Source organism: Stegostoma tigrinum, chromosome 8, assembly GCF_030684315.1.
Source record: "Stegostoma tigrinum isolate sSteTig4 chromosome 8, sSteTig4.hap1, whole genome shotgun sequence".
Taxonomy (NCBI): Eukaryota; Metazoa; Chordata; class Chondrichthyes; order Orectolobiformes; family Stegostomatidae; genus Stegostoma; species Stegostoma tigrinum.
In genome coordinates this window covers 64057391-64067683 of record NC_081361.1, presented here as the reverse complement: position 1 = coordinate 64067683, position 10293 = coordinate 64057391, and positions in this window count along the sequence as shown.

Genomic DNA, 10293 nt, shown 5'->3' with positions numbered 1-10293 from the left:
GCAGCGTCCAGAGGAGGGACGGCTGTCCGGAGCGCTGTCACTTGATACTTTTTGTTTGGGCTTCGTCAGCGCCACTCAACTCCCGACCTTACTGCAGCCGTGGTTAGACGTAGACGAAGGAGCTGAATTCTAGAAGTGGCATGAGTATGACAGCATTTGACCGACTGTGGCCCGAGCAAAATTAATCACTGGGCATCAAAGGGCAACCTCTCCGCTGGTTGGAATCATGCTTGGCACGTAGGAAGATGATTGTGGTTGTCGGAGGTCAGTCGTCTCAGTTTCAGGACATCTCTGCAGGAGTTTTCCAGGGAGTGTTCCCGGGCCCAACCATCTTCAGCTGCTTCATTAGTGACCTTCTGTCTACAAAGTCAGAAGTGGGAATGTTTACGAACGATTGCGCAATGTTCAGCAGCATTTGTGACTCCCATGCTGAAGCAGTCCATGTTCATATACAACAATATTTGGACAAAATCCAGACTTGGGCTGACAATTGGCAAGTAACAATTGTGCCACACAAATACCAGGCAATAACTATTTCCAATAAGAGACAGTCTGACCACTGACTATTAACAGAAAGAGCATTCACTGTTCAAGTCCGGACATTTTCTTTACACAGAGTTGTGAGAGCATGGAATGCGTTGCCAGCAGCAGTTGTGGAAGCAAGGTCATTGGGGACATGTAAGAGACTGCTGGACATGCATATGGTCACAGAAATTTGAGGGTGCATACATGAGGATCAATGGTCAGCACAACATCGTGGGCTGAAGGGCCTGTTCTGTGCTGTACTGTTCTATGTTCTATTACCATCACTGAATCCCCCACTGTCAATGTCCTGGGGGGTTACCATTGACCAGAAACTCATCTGGATTAGCCATAAAAATAACAAAGCGTGTAGCTGGATGAACACAGCAGGCCAAGTAGCATCTCAGGAGCACAAAAGCTGACATTTCGGGCCTCGACCCTTCATCAGAGAGGGAGATGGGGAGAGGGTTCCGAAATAAATAGGGAGAGAGGGGGAGGCGGACCGAAAGATGGATAGAGGAAAAGATAGGTGGAGAGGAGAGTGGAGGTGGGGATGGGATAGGTCAGTCCGGGGAGGACAGACGCGTCAAGGAGGTGGGATGAGGTTGGTAGGTGGGAAATGGAGGTACGGCTTGAGGTGGGAGGAGGGGATAGGTGAGAGGAAGAACTGGTTAGGGAGGCGGGGACAAGCTGGGCTGGTTTTGTGATGCAGTGGGGGGAGGGGACGAGCTGGGCTGGTTTTGGGATGCAGTGGGGGAGGGGGAGATTTTGAAGCTTGTGAAGTCCACATTGATAACATTGGGCTGCAGGGTTCCAAGCGGAATATGAGTTGCTGTTCCTGCAACCTTCCTATTCCCAATTCTTTCGCCTCCGCCGCATATGCTCCCAGGACAAGGCATTCCACTCCCGCACATCCCAGATGTCCGTGTTTTTCAAGGACCGCATCTCCCCCCCCCCCCACCGCAGTGGTCGAGAACACCCCTGACTGTGTGTCCCACATTTCCCACAACACATCCCTCACACCCCGCCCCTGCAATAACCGCCCTAAGAGAATCCGCCTCATCCTCACATACCACTCCACCCTCTGGATACAACGCATCATCCTCCGACACTTGCGCCATCTACAATCCAACCCCACCACCCAAGACATTTTTCCATCCCCACCCTTGTCTGCCTTCTGGAGAGACCATTCTCTCCGTCACTCCCTTGTCTGCTCCACACTCCCCCCTCAACCCCACCACTCCCAGCACCTTCCCCTGCAACCGCAGGAAGTGTTACACTTGCCCACACACCTCCTCCCTCATGCCCATCCCAGGCACCAAGATGACTTTCCATATTAAGCAGATGTTCACCTGCTGATCTGCCAATGTAGTATACTGTATCCATTGTACCCGGTGTGGCTTCCTCTACATTGAGGAAACCAAGCGGAGGCTTGGGGACCGCTTTGCAGTACACCTCCAATCGGTTCGCAATAAACAACTGCACCACCCAGTCATGAACCATTTCCACTCTCCCTCCCATTCCTTGGATGACAGGTCCATCATGGGCCTCCTGCAGTGCCACACTGATGCCACCCGAAGGTTGCAGGAACAGCAACTCATATTCCGCTTGGGAACCCTGCAGCACAATGGTATCAATGTGGACTTCACAAGCTTCAAAATCTTCCCCTCCCCCACTGCATCCCAAAACCAGCCCAGCTCGTCCCCTCCCCCCACTGCATCACAAAACCAGCCCAGCTTGTCCCTGCCTCCCTAACCTGTTCTTCCTCTCACCTATCCCCTCCTCCCATCTCAAGCCGCACCTCCGTTTCCCACCTACCAACCTCATACTGCCTCCTTGACCTGTCCCCTCCCCACCTATACTCTCCTCTCCACCCATTTTCTCCTCTATCCATCTTCGGTCTGCCTCCCCCTCTCTCCCTATTTCTTCCAGAACCCTCTCCCCATCCCCCTCTCTGATGAAGGGTCTAGGCCCGAAACGTCAGCTTTTGTGCTCCTGAGATGCTGCTTGGCCTGCTGCGTTCATCCAGCTACACACTTTATTATCTTGGATTCTCCAGCATGTGCAATTCCCATTATCTCTAGCCATGTAAATACATTGGCTACAAGAGCACATCACAGATTAGAAATATTGCAGCAAGTAACTCAACTCTTGACTCCCCAAAGCCTGTCCACCACACATAAGGCACAAGTCAAGAATATGATGGAATGTTCCACACCTACCTGGATCAAAGTACCTCCAACAATATTCAAGAACCTTGACAGCACCAAGATAAAGCCTGCTTGATCGGCACCACATCCACAAAAATCCACACCCTCCATCACTGACAGTCAGTAGCATCAATATGTACTACCGACACTACAGAAATTTACCAAAGATCCTGAGAAAGGAACTCCCAGATCCACAACTACCTGTATCAAGAAGGATGAAGGCAGCAGATACATCAGAACACCACCACTAACAAATTCCCGTCTAAGCCACTTACTGTCCTGATTGGGGAATATATCGCTGTTCCTTGATTGTCATTGCATCAAAATCCTCAAATTCACTCCTAAGGGCATTGTGGGACTTCAGCAATTCAAAAAGGCAGCCCACTACCGTCTTCTCAAGGGCACCTAGAGATGGGCATTAAATGCTGTTCTGCCGGCAATGCCCATATCCCATGAGTGAATAAAAACAAACTGTTCAGCAAAGGCAGGAGTTCTGAAGAAGGGTCACTGGACCTGAAAAGTGAACTCTCTTTCTGCACATGCTGCCAAACCTGCTGAGATTCTCCAACAATTTCTAATTTTGCTTCAGATTTTCAGCATCTATATTTCTTTGTTTTATTATATTGAGGCAGTACTCTTCCCTGGTTCCTAATGGAGATGTGGTCTGAAATTACATTCTTGATGCTTTCTGAGTAAAGAGGATTTTTTTTAACCCTGAGATTCCTTATTTTGTTTTGTGGTGACTTACTTTCCCTAAATTTAGATTTCCCAACAAATAAAAGAACTTTTTTCCATCTTATCTATAATTTCAAAGATCACAATAATTTCATCTGTCTATTCTGGATAATGTAACTGCAGACTATTCACTCTTGTTTTATACTTTCTCTAACAATTTAATGCCTCTGATCTCTTAGATAAGACATTGGGCTATATTTCCAATATTTTGCGTGGCTCAATGGTTAGCACTGCTGCCTCATCATCAGGGACCTGGGTTCGATTCTACCCTCGAGCGACTGTCTGTCTGGAGTTTGCACATTCTCCCCGTGTCTGCGTGAGTTTCCTCCGGGTGCTCCAGTTTCCTCCCACAGTCCAATGATGTGCAAGTTAGGTGGATTGGCCATGCTAAATTGCCTGCAGTGTCCAGGGATGTTTAGTTTAGGTGGGTTACACATGGAGAAATGCAGGAGCAGAGGAATGAGTCGGGATGGGATGCTCTTCAGAGGGGTGGTGTTGGGCTGAATGACCTGTTTCTGTACGGATTCTATGGACTATGGTTTGTATTAACTTTGTAGGATCAGACTGTGAGACACTCTTATTCTGTTTAATTATCAGGAGAACTTCCACCTATGCTGTTGTCAATAATGGTAAATGGCACTTGTTCTTTCTGCATTCTATTATTTACGGCTGCCAAGGTTGAAAAGAGCAAACGTATTTCTCTAGAATTTTCAATGGAATTTCCTAATACAAAACATGCATTAGAAAGAAATTCTCCACTGTGTTTTGATGGCAGAATTTCCGAACATTAATGGGATGTCATATAACCTTACAGCTTCTACGTACGATCCTATGATCGTTCCCAATTGCAAGCACTTTCATTCCACAAGTACAATGGCTCTGTGACTAGCAGAACTCAAAAGTTAGGGAGCGGTTATCATGCATTAAAATTGAAGTAAGAAGTAAAAATATTTAACCATCTAGCGTAGTTTCTGCCTGTTAGTCAGTCCTTAGTTCCTGCCCAGTATGTGACTTTCCTTTCCATGTGCTTTAATTTAGCTCAGCAATCTTCATTGGGGCACCTTATCAAAAGGTGTTGAAAATCCGAGTATATTACATCCATTGAATCCCCTTTATTAATTTTATTAGCAACATTCACAAAAAACTTTAGATTTGTCAAATACAACTTCCCTTTCCCAAATCCACACCATGCTGAAACATATCATTGTTATCCAAGTTTCTATGGACCAAATGTGGACCAAGATTTCTGGTTGATCATCCTCCCTTGAAGAAGGTCCTTCAGCACCTCCATTACATCCATGACCCTGACACCAGGTAGGCAATATACCATCCTGGAGGAACTTTTAATTCTGCAGAAATGCCTGTTTGTTCCCCTTACAGTGGAATCCTGTCACTTTTGTCCTACCATTCTTCTTCCCTTCCTCCCACTCCTTTCACACCCCATATAGCTGAGACACCCCATGGTGCTATGAGGACTTGACTCTTGTTACACACCCCTGAGGGACCTTACCCTCACTAGCTTCCAAATGGAATACTGATTAGCAAGCAAGATAGACTCAGGAATAGAATAACTGGTTCTCCTAGACCACCTGGTGGTCACTCTTTCCTCGTGACGCACGCAGTTCTAACTTGTGGTGTAACCACCTCCCTACTTGTGCTAACAATATTTTCCTCTGCCTTGTAGATATAGTCCAGCTGTTTCTCAAGTTATGAAATCCAGAGCTCAAACTTGTGCAACTAGTGACTTTCCTGTAGATGTATTTCTCTAGGATACATGTGTTATATCAACAGTTTCACAGAGACTGTAGGATGTACACACTCTATTTGGCCCGATTGAACTGTCATTATGAAAAATCTATGTGTTACCTTTCAAATAAACATAAACTTGCTAAAAAACTAATTTAACTTTGCTCACTTTAAATGTATTTCATCTTGGTTTAATTTCACTTTATTCGGATGGAGGTGAGACTAATTTTTTTTTCTCAGAGTATTGTGAGTCTGTACAATGCTCTTAAAGAGCAGTGGAGGCAAGGTCATTGGGTATTTTAAAGTCAAAGGTAGAAAGATTCTTGAGGGAGTAACTGGGGAGTCAAAGGCTCTCAAGAGTAGACAGAAAAGTGGAGTTGAGAGCATAATTATATCAGCCAAGAGCTTACCAAATGATGAAACTTGCTCAAAGGGAGCCACATGGCCGATGGTTTAACTAATTTGCATGTTTGTAGGACATAAAGAGTCAATAAAGGGGTATAGGTGTGTTAAGTCAGTGGGCAAAAATCTGGTAGATGGAGCGTAATGTAGAAGAAAGCAAGGTTGTCTTCTTTGGTGGGAAGAATAGAAAAGCAGAAGGCCATTTAAATAAAGGAAGGCCACAGAATACTGAATGATGTGGGTATGCCACATTCCTGAGTAACAAGAAGTCAGCAAACAGGTTCAGCAAGTAATTAAGAAGGCAAATTGAATATTTACTTACTGCAAAGGCAGTCTTGTAACAACTGTATAGGGCATTGGCAAGGCCACACTTATTGAGCAACGTACAGTTTTGGTCTCCTTATTTAAGGAGACTTGCATTGAAGGTTGTTCAGATGAGGTTTACTAGGTTGATCACTGGGATGTTTGGTTGCTTTATGAGGAGAAATTGAGAAGTTTAGACCTATATTAGTTAAATTAAAAAAAAGGAACTGGGGGAATCTAGAACTAGAGCATACAATATTGAAATAAAAAGACTCCCATTTATTATAATGATGAGGGATTTATCAGGGTGCTGTTAATCTTTGGAATTCCCCACCTCAGACATCTGTGGAGGCTAATTTAATACATGTAAGGCTGAGACAGACAGATACTTGACTTTTCAGGAGTCATGGGTTATGGGTACGAACAGCAAAACTAGAATTAAGTCCATTGCCACTTTTGCTTTGCTACTGATTACACATGTAAGCAATCAGAAGAAATGGACTAAATTACTCAAGTTGTTGTAATAGTCTCATGAATCACAACTAATCAATGAAAGTATATCGATTAGCAATGCTAATGTGAGTGCAGGTTAAGATGCAACATCATTTCTTCACACTTAAATTGTAATTTATGTTGCTGTTACTATAATGGACAATTCTATTGATCAATTCAAAAAAGATCCTCTAAGTATATTTATGGAATGATTGGAAAGAGATGTATTTTGATTCACTAATATTACAATTATAATTTTCATTTACTGCAGATATTGATTAGTTTTAGTTTTGAAAAAAATGCTAAATTTATGAAATACGTGAAAGAGATAGTTGACCTTTGGCATGCTCCATGACATCTACACTAGTTCGGCTACATTTATTGGATTAATGGCAGATGTACACCAAAAAAAGTCTTATGTACAGTAAACTGATCACTGGATCACAACTGCAGTGTTCACACCTCTCCTAAATGGACACTTACAAGTGAGATATGATGATGGTGGACACTGACACTGATTATTAGGATACAATACTGATGACTGAATGTTTAGAAGGGCATTAGAAAAGCTGTGCAGAAACAAAAAAGGCTGACAAGTCCTGGAGAAATCAGAGGCCAATGAATTGTGCATCTTCTCAGTCCACTGTCTTCCTCTGCAACAAATACTGCAGAGACTACAATGCCAGAGAGGTGCCCCTGAGCTACTGGGAGATGCTTAACACTGAGTAGACCACCATGGCCTAAACCATCGTCTCTCATCTGAAGGCTGCTATCACAGCAAGAAAAAGACAGACAAATCTCAATACTGCTTTAGCTATGGTATAACTACCTACAAAATGATGGCAGGTGCATATGCATGTTTCACTCACACACCTTGTAACTTTCTCTTAGCTTTATAATTGCTCAAGTTATCATTGCAATTATGTACAATTGTTCTTTTAGCTAGACAGTGATGGAATTCAGTACATGATGCCAATTCAAGAGCTAGTATTGAAAATATTGATGTCTTTGAGTGCTACTTATTTGTCACCACTTTGCCAAATTGCTGTCTTCAATTTATACTTTCTAAACAACCTGTTCAGAGATGTACAACACACCTCTGGAGCAGGTGGGACTTGAGCACAAGCCTCCTCGCCAAAAGGTAGAAACACTACCACTGCACCCTCTGTCTTCAATTTACTGATTACACACTATTTGCCTTAGCTAGATTTAACAATGACTTGATATGTGTTTGGTATTTAACATTCATGAATCTAACAGTTAAGGTTAAATTAAACTGAATAAAACCATAAAAGGAATTGTGTAATGACTAAATAAGAATATAAATCGTTCTATTATTCCAAATTTTAATATGGCCAGGAACTATCCAGCATATAAAGCCCACACTTTAGCTCCTTGCCATCTAAACCAATTTTCATTTTAAGTTAACAACTATACGAATGAATTAACACAATAAACATGTTCTCAGTTCCACATTCACCAGATCATCTTCAAAGTCTGGATGGGATTTTCCACCTGCAATCTTGGTTAAATTGGCATTGCAAATCAGTTGTCCATAAAATAAACTGTTCAATTTTTAATTTAATTGATTTTCTGCAGAAGTGAGTCAAAAATCTACCGTACATCCTCTAACTATAATTTATGTTGCAACGTTTAGATGTGCGTTAACAAACAATCTGAATTAAAGATTTACAATACTTATTTGTATTTATTTTATTGATACAATAGTATCATTCTTAGAGTAGTGATAATAAATGCTATCACACAAACGTATGAAATAGGATCAGAGATAATGGGAACTGCAGATGCTGGAGACTCCAAGACAACAAAATGTGAGGCTGGACGAACACAGCAGGCCAAGCAGCATCTCAGGAGCACAAAAGCTGACGTTTCGGGCCTAGACCCTTCATCAGAGAGGGGGATGGGGGGAGGGAACTGGAATAAATAGGGAGAGAGGGGGAGGCGGACCGAAGATGGAGAGTAAAGAAGATAGGTGGAGAGGGTGTAGGTGGGGAGGTAGGGAGGGGATAGGTCAGTCCAGGGAAGACGGACAGGTCAAGGAGGTGGGATGAGATTAGTAGCTGGGGGTGCAGCTTGGGGTGGGAGGAAGGGATGGGTGAGAGGAAGAACCGGTTAGGGAGGCAGAGACAGGTTGGACTGGTTTTGGGATGCAGTGGGTGGGGGGGAAGAGCTGGGCTGGTTGTGTGGTGCAGTGGGGGGAGGGGATGAACTGGGCTGGTTTAGGGATGCAGTAGGGGAAGGGGAGATTTTGAAACTGGTGAAGTCCACATTGATACCATATGGCTGCAGGGTTCCCAGGCGGAATATGAGTTGCTGTTCCTGCAACCTTCGGGTGGCATCATTGTGGCAGTGCAGGAGGCCCATGATGGACATGTCATCAAGAGAATGGGAGGGGGAGTGGAAATGGTTTGCGACTGGGAGGTGCAGTTGTTTGTTGCGAACTGAGCGGAGGTGTTCTGCAAAGCGGTCCCCAAGCCTCCGCTTGGTTTCCCCAATGTAGAGGAAGCTGCACCGGGTACAGTGGATGCAGTATACCACATTGGCAGATGTGCAGGTGAACCTCTGCTTAATGTGGAATGTCATCTTGGGGCCTGGGATGGGGGTGAGGGAGGAGGTGTGGGGACAAGTGTAGCATTTCCTGCGGTTGCAGGGGAAGGTGCCGGGTGTGGTGGGGTTGGAGGGCAGTGTGGAGCGAACAAGGGAGTCACGGAGAGAGTGGTCTCTCCGGAAAGCAGACAGGGGAGGGGATGGAAAAATGTCTTGGGTGGTGGGGTCGGATTGTAAATGGCGGAAGTGTCGGAGGATAATGCGTTGTAACAGTTCATCCACTTCACCAACACCTCCCACCCCAACCTTCAGTTCACCTGGGCCATCTCCAGCACATCCCTCACCTTCCTGGACCTCTCAGTCTACATCTCAGGCAACCAGCTTGTAACTGATGTCCATTTCAAGCCCACCGACTCCCACAGCTACCTCCTCCCACCCACCCTCCTGCAAAAATTACATCCCCTATTCCCAATTCCTCCGCCTCCGCCGCATCTGCTCCCACAATAAGACATTCCACTCCCGCACATCCCAGATGTCCAAGTTCTTTAAGGACCGCAACTTTCCCCCCACGGTGATCGAGAACGCCCTTGACCGCGTCTCCCCCATTTCCCGCGACACATCCCTCACACCCCGCCCCCGCCACAACCGCCCCAAGAGGATCCCCCTCGTTCTCACACACCACCCTACCAACCTCCGGATACAACGCATTATCCTCCGACACTTCCGCCATTTACAATCCGACCCCACCACCCAAGACATTTTTCCATCCCCTCCCCTGTCTGCTTTCCGGAGAGACCACTCTCTCCGTGACTCCCTTGTTCGCTCCACACTGCCCTCCAACCCCACCACACCCGGCACCTTCCCCTGCAACCGCAGGAAATGCTACACTTGTCCCCACACCTCCTCCCTCACCCCCATCCCAGGCCTCAAGATGACATTCCACATTAAGCAGAGGTTCACCTGCACATCTGCCAATGTGGTATACTGCATCCACTGTACCCGGTGCGGCTTCCTCTACATTGGGGAAACCAAGCGGAGGCTTGGGGACCGCTTTGCAGAACACCTCCGCTCAGTTCGCAACAAACAACTGCACCTCCCAGTCGCAAACCATTTCCACTCCCCCTCCCATTCTCTTGATGACATGTCCATCATGGGCCTCCTGCACTGCCACAATGATGCCACCCGAAGGTTGCAGGAACAGCAACTCATATTCCGCCTGGGAACCCTGCAGCCATATGGTATCAATGTGGACTTCACCAGTTTCAAAATCTCCCCTTCCCCTACTGCATCCCTAAACCAGCCCAGTTCATCCCCT